Source organism: Lipotes vexillifer, unplaced genomic scaffold, assembly GCF_000442215.2.
Source record: "Lipotes vexillifer unplaced genomic scaffold, Lipotes_vexillifer_v1.1 scaffold47, whole genome shotgun sequence".
Lineage (NCBI taxonomy): Eukaryota > Metazoa > Chordata > Mammalia > Artiodactyla > Lipotidae > Lipotes > Lipotes vexillifer.
Window position 1 is genome coordinate 2285499 of NW_006791298.1, and position 21751 is coordinate 2307249.

General features: G+C 37.9%; 1 protein-coding gene across 1 annotated transcript in view; it reads right to left on the bottom strand.

Moving 5' to 3' along the window:
* Positions 1-21751, bottom strand: part of DOCK7 (dedicator of cytokinesis 7) — a 220162-nt gene that overhangs the window by 197957 nt on the left and 454 nt on the right. The gene's annotated exons all lie outside the window — the stretch shown is intronic.

A 21751-nucleotide genomic window follows, 5' to 3' on the forward strand; every position in this document is an offset into this window, starting at 1 on the left:
CAGAAAACTATTCCCTATTTTTACTTAACTAATAAAAATTGTCTTTATACTCTGGCATTAATGGCTTTCCATAATCTGACCCTAATCACCTTTTCAGCCTTACATATCCCTTCCCAAATTCTTCTCAATGAACATAAACTGCTTCCTAGAATGCTGTTTCTCTCCTGTATCCACAAATTCAACTCTTAACTAGTTTTAGGGGTAAAACTCAAATGGCAAGACTTCCATACAAGCTTCTTGACTCACCACAGCTAAAATACCACCCTTCTTAAAAACTCTTAGAGCATTTATCATAACCTAACTTGCATTTTCCTCCTTCCTAGTTATTTTCTCCACATTCATGTATGCCCTATATAAACAGAGGCAGTGGTTTCATTCATTGCTATTTCCCCTAAAATATTTAGCACGTGGCACTTAAAACAGAGAAATGTATATTTAGTCCTATGAAATATATAGTATTACTGACAAATGAAGTAAACCACAAAGGCATTACCATAACATAACTTGACCAGTTAAGTCCTTATCTGAAACAGGATTAAAGTTTAGAAGTTCCACGATTTCAAGCTGCTTGTTGACCCTTGGGAGCATACTAGTATTTCAAATTTACTAAATGACATTTCTAGGGACCTCCCTGGTGGTTCAGTGGTTAAGACTCTGCACTCCCAATGCAGAGGGCCTGGGTTCCATCCCTGGTCAGGGAACTAGATCCCACATGCCACAACTAAAAGATCCCACATGTGGCAACGAAGATCCCTCATGCCACAACTAAGACCCAGTGCAGCCAAATAAATAAATAAATATTTCTAAAACAAAAATATTTTAGACATTTGAATGACTCTGTAGCTCATTAAGCTCTATATTCCTTAGACTTCACAGAATTATAAACCAAAATATTCAGTGAGTCTTAAATCCAGTCATTAAATAACTTCCTCATATTAGTAACATTTTTACTAAGTAAAAAATGTAACTAAAGAACACAAAATAAAGACAACTATCAATAGATTTTGTACAATTATTTTCCTGATGTCAATATCTAACCTCCACCCTATGATCAACAACTGGTCACTATTTTATAAACCTTGCCTTCTGTTCTTTTACTCTTTTCCAAAAAATAAACCCTACCTTCTTCCTATCATTCCATTGAACGTAAAGTGAAACAGGCCTACTGCCTTCGATTCTGGGCCAGCTTGATGATACTTTTGTTCTGGAGTGTTCTCAAATTAATGGTTGAATTCAGAGCCCTGAACATCTTAGTGCCCTTTCAAATTTCCAGCTGAATTTCTAGACAATTTCATTTTCCAAAAATTATCCAAATATATGATATAATCTTTAGCTTCCTTCTTCTCTTCCATACCCCCTTAACTTTTTTCATATTCAATCACTCCACACACATCTCTTGAGCACTGTTAGGAGCTGACCACTCAGTTAGAAATTTTTGATAGAAAGGTAAAACAGTTATCATTTTTAAGGCTCAAGATACTGAATTAGCTCAACTTTTTCCTTACAGGTGATCTGAAGTACTTTAGATCATATTTGTGTTTTAAAAAAGGCTAATCTGTTATTCATAATTGTCAAAACTTGGAAGCTTATCCTTCAATAGGTAAATGGATAAACAAACTATGGTATATTCATACAATGGAATATTATTCAGCAGTAAAAAGAAATGCACTATCAAGCCAAAAAAAACCATGGAAGAATCTTAAAAGAATATTGCTAAGTGAAAGAAGCCCATCTGACAAGGATACAATACTGTATGATTCCACCTGTATGACATTCTGGAAAAGGCAAACTATGGAGGGATGAAAAACAGTGGTTGCCAGGGGTTGGAAGAAGGAGGAAAAGGAAGAGATGAGTAAGTAATGCACAGGGATTTTTAGGGCAGTGAAACTATTCTCTATGATACTATCATGATGGATACATATCATTATACATTTGTCAAAACCTATAGAATATACAACACAAACAGTAAACCTAATGTAATCTATGGACTTTAGTTAATAATAATGTATCAATATTAGCTTATCTATTATAACAAATCTATTATGACAAGTACATCATACTAATCCAAGATGTTAATAAAAGGGAAAACTTGGTTGAGAAGTAAACATGGGAACTCTCTGTACTTTCCACTTTTCTGTAAATCTAAAACTGCTCTCGCAAAAAAGTCTACTGAATTTTTAAAAATAAGTAAATAAATAAAAAAGACTAACTCAGAAAAGACAAGGGAGGAAGAGAAGAGCATGAAGAAACGATCAGAGGTTAGAGATGAAAGCTGAAGGAGGAACGTAACCTTTGAAGGAGGATACAGATTGAGGAGAGGGCAAAGGGCAAATTCTGTAAAGCATCTGGATGTGAGAGGACAGGAACATTCACTGCAGTTTATGACTCCCCTTTTAATGAAGCCTATACACTGTGAATGTTCATTACTATGTTTGGTTTAAAGGCCTTACAATCTCCTGATCCTGTTGTCAAGACTGAGATGAAAATATGAAAAAGATTTTAAAAAGAGAGAGACAGAGAACAAGTATTGTGTCTATCTTCCTCAGTGCTACTCAACTCAGTCTACCAACCTCAGCACTATCTCAGTGCTTCTGTTTCTCAGTGTTTCTGGGGCTAAACCATGAGTAATCTGAATTGTAAACTGCTATATTTGATCAAGTTCAAGATCTCAGTAACTGTTAAGACTTGCTATTACTTCAGGTACAGCTAAGAAAGAAAAACCTCTCTAATTAAGCAATACACTATCAATTAATTGAAAGACATACCCTGATTTCAGAAAATGTTAAAAAGTGAAACAAAATTTAAAATACGATTACTTCAAAAAGAGACAATCTTTCATTTAATAACAGACAATCTTTCATTTAATAACAGAGATATACAAAGGATAATCCCCACATTACAAATATTTGTCTTATTTATACATGACATAATTTTCCCCAAAGAGAAAATCAGCAATAATGTGAAATAAGAACCATTTCCAAACTGAGCTATAATGGCAATAAAACCATCTGCAACCCAGACAAAGGATGTATTTATACTGAGACCCTCTGCATGAAAAGATTTCCTCAATGGTAAGTAAGGAAATTTTCCCAAATTAAAAAAACAGTATCGGGCTTCCCTGGTGGCGCAGTGCTTGAGAGTCCGCCTGCCGATGCAGGGAACATGGGTGCGTGCCCCGGTCCAGGAAGATCCCACATGCCGCGGAGCAGCTGGGCCCGTGAGCCATGGCCGCTGAGCCTGCGCGTCCGGAGCCTGTGCTCCGCAACGGGAGAGGACTCAACAAAGAGAGGCCCGCGTACCGCAAAAAAAAAAAAAAAAAAAAAAAAAAGCTATGGTGTATAAAGACTATAACAACAGAAGTAACTACTACTCCAGTAAAAGGCATGCTGCTTCTTGTGTCAGGCTAGTCCGTATTTTAAACTGGGACTAGGTTTTTTGTTGTTCTAATAGATCCACTAAGCCACAGGCCACAGAGTTAATTGAGGGCAGGATTAAAAAACAACATTCTTTTGGCAGGGCTCAGACTGTGTGTCTGGAGGTTTTTATTTTGTTTATATAAAAAAAAAAAAAAAAAAAAAAAGGTAGTATCTCTTAACCATACTGTGGTCCAAAGTATGCAACACAAGAAATGTAATGAATAAACTGTTATCAGGAATAACAGTACCTGTTATCAATTAAAATCCTTTATCACAGATTACTTTTTTAATAACAATTTTTCCTACTCCTAATGAAGCTCATATTGTAAAGCAATACAAGGAAGTCTTTTTTACTTCTAATAAGCTATTAGTATTAACTGCAAAGTGGAAAGAAGAGTAGGTCAAAAATTCCGTAGTTACTTACACTCTTAAATTATAATAGGAGAATATCTTCTTCCCCTTCCAAAAGCACATGATCCAATATTTGACCTATTTAACTCCTTACCAACTCTCTCCATTTCCATAAGCTCCCTCACTATGTCAACATGCATTACAGTTTTTACAAAAGCAAGCACTCGCTAAGGCCATTCACCATGGGATATTAGAAATAACCAACAAAGGATCCACATCCTGAGGGAAAATTATGTTACACTTAACCTTTCCTCTAACCTCGTCCCACTTTCAGATGCCCGATCAACCATGATTTCTAGAACGTCCCAAGGCCAATCTGGGCCTCTCTCATCTCTAGTCATTCTTCATGGGACCAGAGGAAACACCTGAGTAAAGATGAGTAAGGAGAGTTTAGACTAAAATAAAAGAGGTTAGTTGAGCTACTCCTATAAAGTCACAAAAAAATATCTGCAATGTAATATGCAAATAAGAGAATAAGATCTCTTGGAACTGGCACTGTTTATATTAAACACAGAACTCAGAGGAGAAGTGTAAGGGAATATACCATGGAATATACCAGGTAGGGGCATATATCAGAGACAAGGCAAGAAAGGGCTAGCTAAAAACCCCCAAAAGAAAAAGGACAAGAACAGATGATACCCCAATGCTGTGACTAACCAAGTCCATGATTGATGACTGATGGATTCTACATTCACAGTTCTACCATAGTGTATAGTTGGTATTAAAGACCAAAAGAGGGAAAATAAAGAAAACAATAGATTAAAGAAATGCAACACTGTATCACCTTTCCAGTATTTGTGCCACAAATATTTAACCTGAACTGAATCAAACCTGTATATCTAACATCCAGATTACAAGAAATACAGAGAACAGTGTTAACAATACTAAAAGAAAGCAATGAGACAAAAACCAGAAGAAAGCTCATTCTATAATGTCAAGTCTCTTCAACAAGTCAATGTGATGAATGAATAAATAAAGGCAGTGGGCTAAGTTTTAGCATAAAAAAGACTTAAGATTAAAAATTAAAGTCTACTCAAAAAGGGAAAAAAAGACTTAAGCGATATAACCAAATGCAATGAATGGTCCTTAACTGGATCTTGATTTGAACAAACCAGCTATAAAAGACATTTCTGGGGATAATGAGAAATCTGAACATGGACAAGGTATTACATAATTAAGAATCAGTGTTTTTTTAATGTGGGAAAACAGTATTATAACAATGGAGGGAAATGTTCTTATGTTTTAGAGATGCAAATTATGTCTATAATTTAGCTTAAAACACTTCAGTTATGGTTACTCTGCCTTAACAGAGAAAACCAGCAAACTAAATATGGAATACAGATGTGCCAAATACTCTTCAAGGAGTATATCATATCCTCCATATATCCCTGCCTGATTATTTCTGCCCTGTTTTCCTCAGGTTAGACACTCGTCCTCTGTGCTTTCAAAGCATTTTGTGTTTATCCACATTCATTTAAGGAAATGGAGTTTCCAGGAGGCTAGTTCAGACAGGCAGCAGACTAGCTAGACTGCTTTCTATGGTGGAATAAGAACCTGGCCTTGCTGACAGAGGTTTGATTTCAGCAGTGAGAAAGCCTAACGTTTATAAACATTCTCTTTGATAGAAGCACATAAACCGCAAAGTAGATTTTTCTAGAAGAGTAGTAATGCGACCCACAGATGTAAAAGTATGGTGGACAAAAAAAAGGTGCGGTAAAGTATCAAGAACATGGCTTCTCAGGCCTGGCACCTTTGCAACCTCCTTGAGGAATGAAGGAGGACAAGGAAACTTTACTTCTGATAGGGGTACGCTATGTCTCTTTTTTTGTAAAAATGTCTCAAAGCAGGCTAATTTCTGCCATTAAAGAAAACGTACATTTTTTAACTGTCTGGTGCCATTTTCCTACCAAGAACTACCCCACCGTGAAAACCGAGCAGTACCTTAGTCATAGTACCTTAGTCATATCAAATTGTTCTGAAATCTATTTACCTATCTCCTTGCAAGGAACTAAGCGATTAGCTTTACTTATCTTTGCCCCCTCCAGCAGAGTGCCTAGCACACTCTGGGTGCTTAAAAAATGTTTAAAAAGCTGAAGTGAAAAAAATGAGACTATAGCGAAATTCATAATTCCTCCCCCCAAAAAAGTAGTTCAATAAGAATGCTAGAATGGAACAATTGATAGGAACTTCTTGAGTGCAGGAACTATATTTTATTAATCTTTACATCCTCGATGTCTAAGACAATTAAGACAATGGCGGGGGTGGAGAAAGAGGAATGGAGAGACAGGTGTAGTGGAGAGAGAAAAAAGGCGGTAAGGGAAAAGGAAGAATTTAGAGACTACCTAGTATATGGACTTTCCAAGTGCCTTTCAGAGGAAATTAATCTATAAGTATTGTTGCTTTCTAATTGATTGGAAAGAGACAAGAAGTATGCCTTTTTATCTATTACTGTCAAGTAATCAGGTAAGTGCTGGGGGGAAAAAATCTGAATCAAGAGAAGAGTTCTACATGTGTAAAACCTTTCCTTTAAGAGCCTAGCTGACATCATTACTATCCCATTTGTTAACTGGTAAAGTTTAAAAACTACTACTGAAGAAAAAAAAAACTCCTACTGAAACACAATGCTCTCCTATTCTATGTGAAACTTTTCTTTTTTAGCAATGTTTTAACAAGATAACATGTTTACTTATCTCAACGTAGTCTCTAATACATCTTTAGCATATCTGCAAAGGGCTGCTTCTAGAACTACATTCAAGCTCTACAATTATGTAAATAAACTTACTATGAGAAGCAGAGAAAATAAGATTTCTCCAGTATGGAGAGAATAAGATTTTCCAGTATGGAGAAAAGACAAAACAACTTGATAAAGGAAGACATCTTTAAAAAAAAAAAAGATTAAAAAAGTAAATAAAAGGAAAATGTACATGGTATTAAAAACTCAAACTTCACAAAGAAGTAAAAACAAAAGGTGTAACTCTCTACCATTTCCAATCCCCAATCCTATTCCCCACATGTGACCACTGAATATTTTCTTAGGTGTCCTTCAAGAAAAAGATGTGTGTACATCAGTGTGTATATAAGAAATCCTTATTTTGTAATATGACATATGACATCATACATAACCTTTTCTCAATATCTTACATTATACACTTAATATATCTTAGGAATCTTTCCATATCAGCACATAAAATTAATAATAATATTCTAGCAATATTTATCAAGCATTTACAATGTGCCAGATACACATAAAAGTGTTAAATTTGATATACCTCATTTAATCTTCAGAAGAACTCATGAAGTAGGCACTATACCAGCATACTGAAGTTTTAAGACGTTCAGGTCATACAACCAATAAGGAACAGCACTAAGGTCTCAACTTAGAGCCCCCCCTTTTTTTTTTTTTTGGTACGTGGGCCTCTCACTGTTGTGGCCTCTCCCTTTGCAGAGCACAGGCTCCGGATGCACAGGCTCAGCGGCCATGGCTCACGGGCCCAGCCGCTCCACAGCATGTGGGATCTTCCTGGACCAGGGCACGAACCTGTGTCCCCTGCATCGGCAGGCGGACTCTCAACCACTGCGCCACCAGGGAAGCCCAGAGCCCCCACTCTTAACCACTGTTCTCCTTTTTATCTGATATAGAGTCCATAAAGTGAATAAACTGCAACATATTTAACCAGTCTCTACTGTAGACATTTAAGCTATTTCTAGTCTTTGCAAAGATCATCACTTGAATGTAAGCTCCACTGAGAGATTTTTGTCTAAGTCAAGAATTATGGGTGATTTTTATTTTATCTTTTGGGTCTTTTGCATTTCCACATTTTCTGCAGTATCATATATTATTTTATAGTAAGAAAAAAATAGATACTTTTAGATAAACTTGAAAAATAGAATAACTTATGAAAGGTAGAGGCAGGGTTTGAATTCAGATCCATAAAACTCCCAAGGCCTCTTTCCATGGAAGCAAGTTTCCAAAGGTAAATAATTCTAGTTATAGTTTATATTAATTATTTCTCTATTCTCCAGAACCTAACCAGGAGGTCAGTTAAAGATGCCCAGTGAAAATGTCTGTAGTATATACCAACATATTAATAGGAACACTATAATAACTACCACCACTGCTATGATCTGTTTCCTATCTTTCACGGATGGCTAAATAAAACTCCCATCTGAGGCACTGTCATTTGTAAGTTATCCTGTGTTGAATTCTTTAGGAATTAAGGTCCAGAGTGGACCAGTAACCACTAAAACCCCAAGAAAACAAAAACACATACAGGTTGATTTGTGAAACCAAAGAACAGAAATAATCCTTCTCTATAATACACTTAACATTTAAGACATAGTTCCTTTTGGGGGAGGATGAAGGAAAAAAAGATGTCAGATGACTCATGTGTCCCATCTGACGCTATTTTGGGATGACATTTAAGTTAAAGATTTAGAAAGCACTGTATTAAGGAGACTTGGAAGTCTCCATCATTCTGATCTACAGCATTTCACTATATCTCAATTTCCTCAACTAAAACATGGTGATAATAATGCTCCCTACTTCATGGAACATACTAAGTTATAACTACAGAAAAAAGATTTTTAAATTTAGCATTTGAAAAAATTAACACTGATCTGAAACTGGCAACTAAAAAGAAAACTGGAGGGGAAAAAACCTCTACTGTAAAACGTCAATCCTCCCAAAAGGAAATAAATATATCCTTAACTCCACTCTACTTCATAAAAATAAAGCCAGAAGCTCCTTACCCACAAACATACAAATTATATCCTGGTGTAAACTGTATACAATTAGTTGCTAAACTCTGTTCATCCTAAGTCTTAAACACTTCTCAAATTTTCGTCCCCTCCTTCCCTTTCCTACAGCATCTGCCTACAGATAACATCATCCTTAATGGTGAAATGCTTTCTTCCTTAGACAGGAAAGAAAGCAAGGATGTGTACTCTCACCACTTCTATTCAACACTACACTGCAGGATCCAGCCAGTGGAATATGGGAAGGAAGGAAGGAAAAATGGAAAGAAGGAAGAGAGGGCGGAAGGAAAGGGAAGGAAGGAGGGAGGGAAGGAAGGAAGGAAAGGGAAGAAATTAAAGGCATTAAGATTGGAAAGGAAGAAATAAAACTATCTTTACTCACAGACAATATATCCTGTAGGCAGAAAATCTTAAGGAATCCACCAAAAATTACTAGAACTAATAAATGAGTTCAGGAAGGTCAGAAGATACAAATTCAATATTCAAAAATCAACTATATTTCTATAAACCAGCAACAAACAAACCAAAAATAATTCTTTAATTCCATTCATGATAACATCAAAAACAATAAAATACTTAGATTTAACAAAAGAAGTATAAGACTTGCACACTGAAAACTTTAAAACTTTACTAAGAGAAATCAAAAAAGCTCGAAATAAATGAAGAGACAGTGTGTTCATGGATTTTTTTTTCATTTATTTAATTTATTTATTTATTTTTGGCTGCATTTGGCTTCATTGCCATGTGCGGGCTTTTCTCCAGTTGCAGTGAGTGGTGCCTTCTCTTGTTGTGGAGCATGGGCTCTAGGCGCACAAGCTTCAGTAGTTGTGGCACACAGGCTCAGCAGTTGTGGCTCACGGGCTCTAAAGTGTGGGCTCAGTAGTTGTGGTGTGTGGACTTAGCTGCTCCATGGCATGTGGGATCTTCCCGGACCAGGGATCGAACTCATGTCCCCTGCACTGGCAGGCAGATTCTTAACCACTGTGCCACCAGGGAAGCCCTGTGTTCATGGATTTGAAGACTTAATATTGTTGATGGCAATTCTCCCCAAACTAATCTACAGATTGAGTGTAATCCCTGTCAAAACCCCAAAAGAATATTTGCAGAAATTGGTAAAATTCATGTTGATATTGATCCTAAAATGTTTACAGAAATGGAAAAAATCGGGCTTCCCTGGTGGCGCAGTGGTTGAGAGTCTGCCTGCCGATGCGGGGGACGCGGGTTCGTGCCCCGGTCCAGGAGGATCCCACATGCCGCGGAGCAGCTGGGTCCATGAGCCATGGCCACTGAGCCTGTGCGTCCGGAGCCTGTGCTCCGCGGCGGGAGGGGCCACGGCAGTGAGAGGCCCGTGTACCGCAAAAAAAAAACAAAAAAACAAACAACTCATTGATCTGTCTTGTACTTTGAATGGATCTCTTGCCCATGCATGATGTTGTGTTGTTTTTCATTGGTTGTTTGGGAAAATGGAAAAAATCGAGAATAGGCAAAACAATTTTGAAAAAGAAGAAAAAAGTTGAAGGACTTACACTTCCAGCTATCAAATTTTACTGTAAAATGAGTAATCAGAACAGTTTGATACTGTAAGGACAGAAATACAGATCAATGATTTTTAACAAAGTATCAAGGTAATTCAATGAGAAGAGGACAGTCTTTTCAACAAAGAGTGTTACATGAACTGAACATTCATATGCAAAAGATGAATTTAGACCCCTTCTCACACCATGCACAAAAATTAATGCACAATGGATCATAAACCAAAAGTAAGAGCTAATACTATAAAAACTTCTAGAAGAAAACAGAGAAGGAAATCTTCTTGAGTATGAATTAAGCAGAGTCTTAGATAACAACACCAAAATCATGATCCATAAAAAGAAAAAAAAATAATAAATTGGACTTCATCAAAATGTAAATCTTTGTGCTTCAAAATTCACCATTAAGTGCTCACTTCGGCAGCATGTATACTAAAATTGGAACGATACAGAGAAGATTAGCATGGCCCCTGTGCAAGGATGACACACAAATTCGTGAAGTGTTCCATATTTTTTCACTTTGTTATAATGCAGAAACTAACACACCATTGTAAAGCAATTATACTCCAATAAAGATGTAAAAAAAAAAAAAAGAAAAAGAAAAATTCACCATTAAGCAAATAAAAAAGCAAACCAGACAGGGAGAAAATATTTGCAAATCATATATCTAATAAAGGATCTTTATCTAAAACATAAAGAACTCTTACAACTCAAAAACAAGATAAATAATCCAATTTAAAAATGAGCAAAAGATTTTAATAGATAGTTCACCAATATAGATAGATATGTAAATGGTTAATAAGCACAAGAAAAACATCACTAATCATTAGGGAAATGCAAACCAAAACCATAATGAAATGCCACTTCACAAGTACTGATACATGCTACTACTTGACAAACCTTGAAGTGTTATGCTAAGTGAAGGAAGCCAGACACAAAAGGCCACATATTGTATGATTCCATTTATATGATATGTTCAGAAAAGGCAAATCTAGAGAAAGAGAGACAGACATAAAGTATATTAGTGGTTGCCTGGGGCTTGGGGTGGAACTAGGGAGTGACTACAAACTGGCACAAGGGGTTCTGGGGGGGGGGATGAAAATGCTCTAAAACAGGATTGTGGGTGATGGTGTCACAACTTTATAAATTTCCTAAAAATCACTGAATGGTACACTTAAAATGAATTAACTGTACGGTACGTAAAGTATACCTCTATAAAGTTGTCTTTTTAAAAAACAAAAAGAGCTTGGATATGGTTGGAACTACTCTGTGACGATAAGGGTAAGAAATTGCTTATAGTCAGAGAAAGAATGATGGTGACAGGAAAAAGAGGAGTTGCAGTGGAGTCACTAAGAAAGTTTTGGACTCTGAGGCTCCTTACCACCATCCTTGTATCTTTAGCAAAGTTTATGAAAATCATTAAAAGGCTGATATGAGTGAAGGAGTTCAGTTTTCTGGTGTCACAGGACAAACATGGAACACCTCATGTGGATGCAGGAGTGCAGGTGCGGAAAGAAGCATGGGAAAGCCAAAAAACAAGAACCAAGTAGACCTCTTTGGGAGGCTGTGAGTTGGCATTAAGGTGAGAGCTAAACTTAACAACGTTAAGAGACGGGATCCACAGCTGGCATCAGGTTACCCGAGTTTTGTTTCTTTTTTGTATTTCACCAGTTACATTTAAATTTTAGCAGGTAGTAGAGCTGACTATACAGCCGTATATTTAAATGATTATAGGGATGCTACACAATTTCAAATGACTAATTTTAAAGAATATTAGTTGTTTTGGGGACCAGCACTCTGACCCTCCTTCTTTTGGTTAGAAACTCCTTTCTGATAAGCAACTCATTCCTTGAGATTGGGTGTTGCTGACACCATCACATCTCTCCCCCAAACCATAGAGGACATATGACCCAGGACTGGCCAGAATCCCCTATATCCCTAAACACAGTAATTGGTTCAAGGAAGGACATGTGATCCAAGCCAGACCAATAACTGAGTTCCTGGATCTTTTCTGCCACAACTGAACTTGTAGGATTCGAGCCTGGGGCTGTCAATTCTCACTGTAACCATCTTGTTATAATTTTGTGGAAAATCTAGCCAAGACATGAAGATAAGAGGCCTACTAACATCACCTGTATCCCTGGACCCAATGTACTCAGTTAACGTGAGTCAGCACTTTTTTTTAAATATATGTGCAAATTAATCTGATTTGAGTTTCTGTCACTTGCAACCAAAAAGTCTCTTCTGTAAAAGGCCACTGAAAAAGCAGAGACATCTCAAGTGGTTGCCAAAGGGGTCCAAAAGATGCATCCCAGAAACTAAAGGGAACTAACTCTCTGTGGAGACTGAATTGACTAATGGAAAACAGGATGCAGGAGAAAAGCAGGTAGATAAATTTCCTCTTCTTCCACAGTCCCATCTACACATCTAAGGAACTGTTCCTCTGTCTAAAGATATCCTGTGTGGCCAAGCATGCACACCTGGCAAACGATCTCTCTTTAGCTCTTTGTGAAGCAGTGGCCAACGAGATAAGGTATCACCTTACATTGTTTCCCATCCTTCTCTTCACTTCCCTCTTCTCTTTTAATGCCCTGGGATTATGCCTCCCAGAAAAAAACTCAACTTTTTTTTTTGTTGGCTGCGTTGGGTCTTCGTTGCTGTGCACGGGCTTTCTCTAGTTTCGGCGAGCAGGGGCCACTCTTCGTTGCAGTGCGTGGGCTTCTCATTGTGGTGGCTTCTCTTGTTGTGAAGCATGGGCTCTAGGCGCTCAGGCTTCAGTAGCTGCAGCATGCGGGCTCAGAATTTGCAGCACATGGGCTTCAGTAGTTGTGGCTCACGGGCTCTAGAGCGCAGGCTGAGTAGTTGTGGCACACTGGCTTAGTTGCTCCGCAGTCTGTGGGATCTTCCCAGACCAGGGTTCGAACCCTTGTCCCCTGCATTGGCAGGAGGATTCCTAACCACTGCACCACCAGGGAAGTCCAAGCCTCAACTCTAAACCCTTGTTTCAGTCTCTATTTTCTAGGGAACCCAGCCTAAAAGAGTACCTACAAAAAACCTACAGTAATCACCAGGCTTAATATTAAGTGAAACACAGAAAGCTTTCCCTTTGAGATTATAAACAAAATGAGGATGCTCAATATTAACACAATGTTGAGTAGAAATGGTAGTAAAAATCTGTACAATAATGCAAGGTAATAGCCTGCAGACCAACACAAAAAAATAAATCAGTTACAAGGTTTAGAAAAGATAAAACAAAAATTCTTGATTTTCAGATGATACGGCTGTCTACATGGAAAATATAAAGGCCACAGGAGAGTAAGTAGGTTGACTGCAGCCTGATCTTCCCCCTCAGCTTTGTTCAGTCTTCCTGTACCAGGAGTTTCTCAAGTATGGAGCTGGAATATAAGGTCTCCTGAAAAAGACTGACCCTGTGTTTTCCTGAGAAAGCACAACAGTTCTGGTTGAATCAGTCCCACAGAGCTATTGTGTAACCTGAGGACTGTCCAGAGTTGAAAAGCCTGTGCCCATTTTGAAGAATCAAGGACTATTATTAAACTTTGGTAAAAATTTTTTTAAAAAGAAAAAGAAAATACAAAGGAATCCACAGATACATTCTTAGATTTAACAAGAGTTTAACAAGGTATATAGCTGATACAAAATTGTTATATACCTAGGGATAAATCTAACAAAAGATATGCAAGAACCTTATGGAGAAAACTACAAAATTTCATTGTGTGATACAAAGAAGACCTAAATAAATGGAGAGATACACCACGACCATGAATCAGTATTATAAGAATGTCATTTCTCCCCCAAATTGATGTACAGATTCAATGCAATCCCAATCAAATTCTAATAGGATTTGGGAGTTTTTTGTTCGTTTGTTTTTGGTGGATTCTAAAATATACACGGAAATTCAAAAAGCTAAGAGCAGCTAAGACACTTTTTTTTAAGGTGGGAGGAGAGAGTCCACCAAATTCCAAAACTTATTATAATGAAAATTGTTTATAATTAGTGAAAAGATGTATAACCAGACCACTGGGACAAAATAGAGAGCCCATTAAAAAAAACCCACAAATAAGGACACACACATCTATTATAGACATGGCAGGACAGATCAATGGGGAAAGGAGAATCCATTCTGAAAAAATTAAAATTTCACACCATACACATATCAAGTCCAGGTGGAATATAAACCTAAACACAAAGGAGGTAATTACAAAGTTTATTATAAATCAGATGAATATCTTAATGACCTCAGAGAATAAAATATTTCTTAAACAAGACCCCCAAAATACTAAACGTTAAAAAAAAAAAACCTGATATATTGCATTAAAACTTAGTTTTCAAAAGACTCCATTTTGGACTTCCCTGGCTGTCCAGTGGTTAAGACTCCACGCTTCCACTGCAGGTGGCCCAGGTTCAATCCCTGGTCAGGGAACTAAGATCCCACACGCCGCAACGTGCAGCCCAAAAAAAAAAAAAAAAAGTAAAAGACTCTATAAAAAGGATTAAAAAACAAACCACAGTGTAGGAGAAGATATTTGCAAAACATATCATCAATAAATGATTAATCTACTGAATACATATAAAGTACTCACACAAATCAATAAGAAAAAGACAATCCAAAGGGAAAAAACAAGGAAAGAAAATGGCAAAGTATTTAATTAGGTAATTTACAAAAAAGTAAATTCAAATGGTCAATAAACATACAAAACAGGGCTCAATCTCATCAGTTATCAAGTAAATATGTACTAAAACTTTTACAATAAGATAGCATCATGTATCCACCAGCTTGGCAAAATGAAAAAGTTGGCAATACCAAGTGATGGTAACTATGTAAAGCAACATTGTGGGAGTGTAAATTTCCACAACTATCTTAGAAAACAGTTTGGCATAGCCTAATAAACTTGATGATAAATAAAACTGCTAGGACAAGCAATAAAAACCCAGCAATTCCACACCTGAGCATACCATAGAAAAACTCATGAACATATGTACCAGAATATATGTATAGGAATGCTCATAGCAACACTGTTTCTAATAGTCAAAAACTGGAAAAAACCCAAATGTCCATCTACTGTAGAATGGAAAACTGTGGTATATTTATACAATGAAATAATACAAAGCAATGAAAATGAATGAACTTCAACTGCTTGTAACATCATGGCTGAATCTGACAGATATAATTTCGAGCAAAAGAAGTAAGACAGAAAAGCATACAAACATACAGTATGACTCTATTTAAATGAATTCAAAAATAAAAAATTATATTGCTTAGGGATGCATTCATAGGTAGTAAAAATAAAGAAAAGCAAGGAAATGGTTATCCCAAATGTCAGGACAGCAGCTTGGAGTACTCTGAAGCAAAGGGTAAGATTTAGAAAAGGAAAGGCAGGATATATTAAAAAAAAAAAAAAAAACCAGAACAGTTATAGAGATGGAAATGAGCAGAGCATTTGTGGGGGTAAAGTGAAAACACCAGACTGACTAGTCCAAAATGTAAGCTAGAGAATAAGCAACAAGAGAAGGACCAGATTATAGATGACTTTAAAATGCAAGCAGGAGTTTGGATTTAACCCCATAAGAAGCCACTACATTTACATTTTTGAACATAAGAATGCCATGATAAAAGCTGTGTTTTAGGGAGACTTCATTTGTAACACGTTTGAATTAGAGGAGGGAGGGACTAGATCAGCCATGACCTTGTTGTGAGGCAATGAAAGATGCTCCAAGTGGCAGGGTGGCATTCATTCCTACACTTCTTATGCGTCCAGTTTACACAAGTTTCTGTGCTAAGCCCTGGAGTTAAAAAGACCTAGACCAGCCCTCAAAGAACTCTGAAAAGCAGTATAAAATAGGGGGAAAGTGGAAAGGAGGGCAAGCATGAGAAAGTTTATAAAGAAAAAGAAAAAAAAAACTGTACCTCATCAGTGATGAACAAAAGAAAAAAGTCAAATGTTCCTAATTCTCAAGAGTTCTATAATCCAAGTACACATAAGGTAGCATGGTAAGCACTGCCATATGGCCCCAGGATTGATGAGAAAGAGAACAGGCAGGAAGTACTGGTGACTATACCACATACATGTGAGAAAGCTGACTATAAAAGAAAAAGAAATGATTGGTTGGCAGCCAGAAATGCCAGAAGACTCGATGGTTCTTTGTTTTATGATGAGAAAGGCAGGATAAGCCTTACGGCTTAAGGGAAACATCCATAAAAAAGAACAGATTGAAGATGCTAGAAAGGAAAAGGAAAATTGTGGGATCAAGGTTGGGAGGAGGTGGCAAGGTATGGGATTCAAAGTACAATAAAACAGGTAAGTTTTAGGTACACGATACCCTTTCAGGCTCAAGAGAAAGATGGTTGAACGATATATTGGGACAGTCACATGCTGAGGTTAAAATGAAGGACTCATGTGGTATGGTCCCAAACTTTTCGGTAAAAGATGGGGTAGGGAAGCAAAGATGATAAATAAGAGAAATTATTTGGAATAAACCTCATTTCAAATGATAAGACATTAATTAATAAAAGATCAACTCTGGGGACTTCCCTGGTGGCACAGTGGATGAGACTCTGCACTCCCAATGCAGGGGGCCTGGGTTCCATCCCTGGTCAGGGAACTAGATCCCACATGCATGCCACAACTAAGAGTTTGCATACCACAACTGAGGAGCCCGTGTGCCGCAACTAAGGAGCCCACCTGCTGCAACTGAAGAGCCTGCCTGCCACAACTAAGAGCCAGCACAACCAAATAAATTATTTATTTATTTATTTATTTATTTATTTTTAAAGATCAACTCTGGACTATTCTAGTCTCCCTCTAACACTACTCTGCAGCTCAGGAGGAAGAAATAGGTTAGATATTCAGCATTAACAGTTAGTGAGATGAGTACAACAGAAGGTCAGGGAAGTGGTATATGTGTCCAAAGTGATGAAACAGGCAGCACTGAAATAGTTGATACTATGTGGAAAGGACTTATTTTGATCAGGAGCGAGATTATGAATTGAACAAAGTAGATTAAAAGATTGAGCCTATTCAGCCAGAGTTATGAACAGATTCAAGACTAAAAACAATTGAGGTTATAAATAAGCCTATATCCAGGAAATCCTACTCATGTAAGATTTTCCTCAGAAATAAAGATCTGATGAAAGCCTTTCATTAAATTCTGCTTCTTAGGCAGCAAAATGATACAAAATTAACGAAGATTAAGAAAACAAGGGTAACTTTTGGTATACTAATAGCAGCACTGTTAGAAAATCTAGAACTACCACAGAAGAAAATATTTTGCAGAAAGAAAATACAGTCGAATAATAATAATTTAAGATCTGAAATCAGAGGACTAGGGTTTGAGCCTCAATTAGGCAAATAATCTCATTCTCAGTAGGCCTCAGTTCTGCATCTGGAATATGGGAATAATAAATAACAGTAAATAACCATAATTCAAAAAAACACATGCACCCCAATGTTCACTGCAGCACTATTTACAATAGCCAGGACATGGAAGCAACCTAAGTGTCCATCAACAGAGGAATGGATAAAGAAGATATGGTACATATATACAATGGAATAATACTCAGCCACAATAAGGAACGAAACTGGGTCATTTGCAGAGACGTGGATGGACCTAGAGACTGTCACACAGGGTGAAGTAAGTCAGAAAGAGAAAAACAAATATCGTATATTAACGCATATATGTGGAACCTAGAAAAATGGTACAGATGAACCGGTCTGCAAGGCAGAAATAGAGACACAGATGTAGAGAACAAATGTATGGACACCAAGGGGGCAAAGTGGCGGGGGGGCAATGTGGGATGAATTGGGAGATTGGGATTGACATATATACACTAATATGTATAAAATAGATAACTAATAAGAACCTGCTGTATAGCACAGGGAACTCCACTTCACTGTACAGTAGAAACTAACACAACACAACTGTACCCCAATAAAAATAAACAAATAAATAACAGTAAATAATATAGGAATAATAGCAGCAGCTAACATTTTTTGAATGCTTATTATGTTCCAGGCACAGTTCTAAGTGTCTTACATGTATTATCTCATTTAATCCTCAAATTAATCCTACAGAGGTTTTTAGCTCCACTTTACTGATGAGCAAACCAAGACAAAGAAGTTAGATCAACTGCCCAGAATTACACAGCTCTTATTTGGTATAGGTAGAATTTCAACCTGGGTGATGTGATCTAGAGCCTACCTTCTTTACTATGTTCTTCTGCCCTCTGGGTTATGAAGATGAGAATGTAGTAAAAAGTGTCTTAAGTATACACAAATGTTCTTCATTACAGCTGAATATCAAGTGATAGGACAAAATAATCCAAACAAAATCCTAGATCATTTATCTACAATCAACATTCCATAAATTGTACCTATTATATGCTAGGGAGTGATTACAAAGGTTAACAAGGCATATGCCTTGTCCTCAAAAAGTAGGGAGAACAGGGACTTCCCTGTTGGCTCAGTAGTTAAGAATCCACCTGCCAATGCAGGGAACATGAGTTCGATCCCTGGTCCGGGAAGATCCCACATGCCACGGAGCAACTAAGTCCATGTGCCACAACTACTAAGCCTGTGCTCTAGAGCCCGTGAGCCACAACTACTGAGCCTGCATGCCACAACTACTGAAGCCCATGCGCCTAGAGCCTGTGCTCTACACCAAGAGAAGCCACCACAATGAAAAGCCTGTGCACCACAACAAAGAATAGCCCCCGCTCACCGCAACTAGAGAAAGTCCACACAGAGCAACAAAGATCCAACGCAGCCATACATACATACATAAATGTAGGGAGAACAGATAAGAGGCAATATGTGACATGAAGTCTGCTTTTCTATGATGAGCCAAGGTTAGTAGCACAATCAGTGATGCAGAATAAAGAGCTCTGAAAAATCACCAAATCACAGCCTCAAAAAATAACAGCACTAAATGCAAAGGGCTAGGAAAAAACTGAGCCAGAAAAGAGATCAGTATAATTCTTTTCAAAGTAAAGGTTTCTGAAAAATCATAAACCTTTAAAAAAGAAAAATAAGTTTTCCAGTAGCAACAGGCTTTTCACAGAGCAACAAAGTTCATATAGGTATATCATAAAAAGGATTATTACTTCCAAATAATAGTCCTAGGCCATATTATAAATCCTGTAATAATAAAAAAAATAGTGATACTGTGTACTTATTATCTAAAAAGCACTGCCATAAGCATTTTATACCTATGGATTTATTTAATCCTTACAACAATCCTATAAGGTGAGTCCTACTATTAACCCCATTTTATAGATAGGGAAATGAGGCAAAAGTGAGAGGGAGTAACTCACCCAGGTTTACACAGTGGGGGGCAGTGCTAGGATGTCAAACCAGGCAGTCTGTCTCCAGAGTTGTGCTATACTTCCCCCAGTAGGAAACTAAGAAGCAGAACAATAATTTATTCAGAGGAATTATTCAGCCATATTTGTTAACTTGGAGGAAAGTACCTTTCATTCACAATAAGCAGATAATAATTCATCATCTATAGCAGTTCTGTCCGTGGTCTTCCCTCCAGATTAAGCCTGTGCATTCCTCCTCAACTATCTCATCTACTCCTCTGGCTTTAATTACAATCTACTTGCTGATGACTCCCAAATCTAGATCTCCAACCCAATCTCTCTTCTGCACCTTAAACCTGTACCAACAGCTTCATAGACACTTCTCTTGGAATGCTCCATGAGCACCTCAAAATCAACATGTCCAAAACTGAATCATCATCTCCATCCCACCTCATTTCCCACCCTCACACCCATTCTTCCTCCTGTCCTCCCTTACTCAACAACTGCCTCCATCCTGGTTGCCCAAGTCAGAAACTTGGATGTCCTCCTAGACTCTTCAGTCTTCCTCACTTTCCTTATCCAAGCAATCATCAATCACTGCCATGCCTACCTCCTAAGTATCTCTCCAATCAAGGCATGTCTTTTCATTTCCATTGCCTTACTTTTATAACTTTACACGGCTATACTAATTTGAATTTTTTTGTTGTTTTGCAAAACTGGTTATCTTTTTTTCTTGTGTTTTGTCATGCCCTATCTGAGAACAAATTCCATGAATGGAGAACAGACACTGTATGTATTTCACACCTAACTCCCTTATGTGCATTTTCTTGATCAGCACAATGTTCTCAGAGATAAGCTTTCGGTTCTATTTAAGAGAAATTAATACTAAGTATGCATGTCAAGTAATGCATCTACTTTTAAATGGCACTGCCTTCAGAAACAAAACCAAGTTATTTTACAAAAAAATGTTAAAAAGAACAAAAGTAATAATTTCCTATTAAGTCCATCACAGCTCCCTAGGTTATACTAATTATTGTTAAGTGTTCCATGATAACTAGTAAAGGCCATACACTGTACTAAACCCTTTACACAAATTATTCCGTTTAATGTTCACAACAACTCTATGAGCTGGGTACCGGTTTTTTTACCCATTTTCCAAACAAGTAAAGACCTTAAACAATTTGGCCAAGGTGCCAACTTAGAAAATAACAGTCAGGATTTAAGCCCATGGTCACAGTCTGAGCTTATGCTCTTAAGCACTTGCTATTTTGTCTCTTAAGGAGAAAATAAAATATGTGTTTTAAAGCTCGAAAGAAAAAAAAAAAAAGGCACAAAGCTTAAATGAAACAGATGTTAGTTTTACATGAAAAAGTGCCAAAAGAGAGTAACACTATGGAAGTTCAAGCAGTTAAGAAACGACCTGTTTGGTAGTTCCAAAAATCTTTAATAAATATCAGCAAACTAAAAAGATTCAGAGTCACAGAAATACAATTGTCGAAAAAGTAATACATTCGAATGTTTCTTCTCTTGGGACTTCAGATTAACAGAAATATGGTCTTATTAAACAAAACATGTCTAGTGTCATACACACTGATATATTCCACAATGAAAGTCTACAAATATTAGAATCCTCCACCGTAATTCAATTTTTAGTTTTGGGGGGAGAAAGGTGGCAACCTCCCCACCACAAGTGGGTGAAAAGCTCAGAAACCTCAACCGTGATCGCTTGCTCACTGCTAGACTTCTAAAACACGAGTCAAAGGGCCGGTGTATAAAGAACACTGCCTATCATCCATCTTCCTCTGGAGCTATGAGAAACACAGGCGCAGTTTACATTCACACGCTACTAGGATCAAGCTCCAGCCTACAATTCGTCAGATCGGGCAGCTGGACACTGAAGGTGCAGACCACAAGCTCTCAACTTTTCATTTAGGCCGTACGTTTTCGATTCTGGGTGCACGAGCCCAACTCTGAATTGGACCGCTGGGTGCAAAGAGGATTCCTGTCAGATTTCTGGGAAGGGTGAGAGGCCTGAAGGAGGGGCGGCCTCGCACCGGCCGGGAGCCCGCCACGCGCCGAATCTTTTGTTGGGGTGGAGACGAGGGCGGACCCCCGCACCCTCCTGAGGGGCAACGGGGGTGGGCGGGGAGAGGGAAAGGGCCCCGGCCAGCCCGGGGGTGGGGACACAAAGAATTTGGGAAGCGCCGAGCGGCCGGCAGAAGAGCTTCCCCCGCCAGCCCTTCAATAAGCCGCCGCGAACTCCAGGCCCGGGGGCCCGAGGAGCCGGGGGAGGCGGGGGCGCGGGCGGGCGGGGCTCTCAGCGC